Genomic DNA, 2,891 nt, shown 5'->3' with positions numbered 1-2,891 from the left:
GGAATATGATGATGGAGGAGGAAAAACCACACATTATCTGATAAACTGTGGTGATAGTAAGTGGTTTTACTCAACTTTGATTGGAGTTTTTATTTTTGGTACCAGGGTATGAAAAAATAAAAAGGTAATTACAAATTTTATCTCACAATTTACAAGCTTTGATTGCAATTCCCAGTTTATATCTCACAATTTAGAGTTAACATCTCTCAATTCTATTTCCCCCCCTCTGGATGAATCAACATTTCGCAATTCTAGTAGTTCTAGAGTTCTCCATTTAGACTTTTTTCAAGTCAGACTCAGTTCAAGTCAGAACTGTCTAGATAACGTTTAGATCCTGACTTTATTTCTCGCTAAGAGAAATTTCACATTTTATATTTCACATTTCTAAGTTTACATCTGGCAGGTATCTCACAATTCTGACGTTCTCACAATTTTCGAGTTTATATCTCATAATTCCGAGATTGTATGCTGCAATTCTGACTTTTTAAGAATTCCGAATTTACATTAAAATTCTGAACTTCATTTCTCACAATAAAAAACTTGTATATCTTGCCATTCTGAATTTATTATCGTAATTGCAAGTTTATATCTCGCACATATCACTATTTCTCACAATTCTCAGAATTGAATTTGAGACAATCTCGTAATTCTGACTTTTTTTCTTTCACTTGCGAGTTTAATTTTTGACGAAATAATTGGTGTAATTGCGAGATAGAAACTCAGAATTATGAGAAATTAAGTCAGAATTGCGAGATATAGCCTAAACTCTTCCCAATTCGGACTTTTTTTCTCTCAGATATCTGAGAAATGAGAAATAACTGCCGTAGAATTACGAGACATAAACTCATAATTGTGTGATTCAAAAAGTTGCCAAAATTCCTTTTATGCTGTGCTGGAAACTGGCTTCTATTAAAAAAAGAGCATTAGAAATGCTCTGGATCGTTGGTCAAAACCAACTTTAAATGATTTGATTAAACGTTGATTAATTTTTCAGATCATGCAGGTTGGAGTGTGTGTCAGTGTGTAAAAAACAAGAAGAATCTTCAACTGCATGACTTCTGTTGTGACTGTTTCTTTCATCAATTATGGGTGTCAGAAATAGTGTTTAATTCAGTGCGTGTCTGTACTGAATCACTATTTGACATCTGCTGATTCTGCTCTGCTGAGTGACGTCTAGATGAAGTGTATTTGCACATTCAGTGAAGTTTGACTTAATAATTTTATTTCCAAAGTTCTTCAATGACTCAGACCGTGAGTTGTGGAAATGCTAATACGTGGGTGTGTGTTTAATCAGACTGTCGTATAATTATCATTACTCTTTTAAACGAAAGTTTAATCTTTTTAGGATATTAAAATAAGGTTTTCTTTTTAATCATAAGACACAAACAGGATTAGTTTGACCTGAGACTCAGACTGTAACCCAAATATTTTCCCCTCTTTTCACCAGTTTTAATGGCAGTGGGTTCAAAACAACCCAACTGCTGGGTTTGTCCCTTTTTAACCCAGCATTTTTTAGAGTGTAGCTTTTAAGAGAAGTTCTTTTTAAATTATTTGTTGGTTTGTTATTTACACAATTATTATGTCTATAAAAACTTCATTTACGTTTATTAATTTAGCAAACACTTTACCAATTTAATTGCTTTTAGTCATTTATTATTTTATAAAGTACATTTATTACACTCTAAAAAATGCTGGGTTAAATACAACCCAGTGCTGGGTAAAATAGGGACAAACCCAGCAATTGGGTTGTTTTGACCCAGCAGTTGGGTTACTTCCCAGAAGGTTGTGTTAAACATTTAACCCAACCGCTGGGTCAAAACAGCCCAATTGCTGGGTTTGTCCCTATTTAACCCAGCAGTGGGTTGCATTTAACCCAGAATTTTTTAGAGTGTAATGTTTTAACGTTTTGATCTACATGCCTCCTAAAATAGCTGACGTTTTTAAAACTTGTACAAATTTACATAAAAACAGATAAAAGTGGTCAAACAATACGTGTCAGTAAATTAGTTTTACTCTTTAATCTTACTTTACATTTAATACAATTCCTTGTCTTTTCTTTACAATAACAATCAATTCAAGTGTGTACTTCTGCTCCACTGGCATTGAGAAGAAGGTGAGTGCAGATATGGTATCATTTTAATATGCAAACCTCATTGGTAACTGGTTCCAGCACACATGCTGTTACTTGCAAAAGAGTTTGATAAACGTCTGTGTAATTGTTATGAATGTGACAGCATAACCCAGATCGACACACCTGTTCACACACACTCGGCTCTTATCATACCAGACCGATGACAATAATGACACAAAATGAGAGGACACACACCTCTTTTTCTGTTTCTTCATGCTAATCTCATCCCTCCCTCCCTCCCTCCGTTTCACTTTTTTCATGTTTTTGTGAAATGTGTCAGGTTTCTCTTCTTCTGTGTCACCTTATGTAAAACATCAGAGGGCTTTATGGAAGCATGTTTAATTAATATTAATATGTCTATATGTGTGCATGAGTGTGTGCATTTGTTATTTGGGTGTGAAGGTTCAAAAGGTTAGATATGCACAATATAGATATATCTAGGCTTTAATATGCACCATTTTATACTGCAAAATGGTAAAGAATAGTGCAGAAATATGTGAAATGGGACATACCTCTGACTTTTGTACAGTGACACTAGTGGAGCAGAAATAATGTACTTCAATTTTAAATAGATATAAACTAAATATTAACATTAGATAACAAAACAACAACAATACTTGTAATAAAAAATTAAAAGCTTATAAGTGATATACATTTTTTTTTTTACCATGTTTAAGAATTGTTACTAATAAAAAGCAGTAATAATAATAACAATAATAATAATAATAATTTTAACAAAAATATAGGCCTTAAAATTGCA

This window comes from Sinocyclocheilus anshuiensis, unplaced genomic scaffold (genome assembly GCF_001515605.1).
Source record: "Sinocyclocheilus anshuiensis isolate Anshui unplaced genomic scaffold, SAMN03320099.WGS_v1.1 scaffold67, whole genome shotgun sequence".
Classification (NCBI taxonomy): domain Eukaryota; kingdom Metazoa; phylum Chordata; class Actinopteri; order Cypriniformes; family Cyprinidae; genus Sinocyclocheilus; species Sinocyclocheilus anshuiensis.
The sequence above is the reverse complement of the archived record's forward strand: the minus strand, read 5'-3'. Positions refer to the sequence as shown.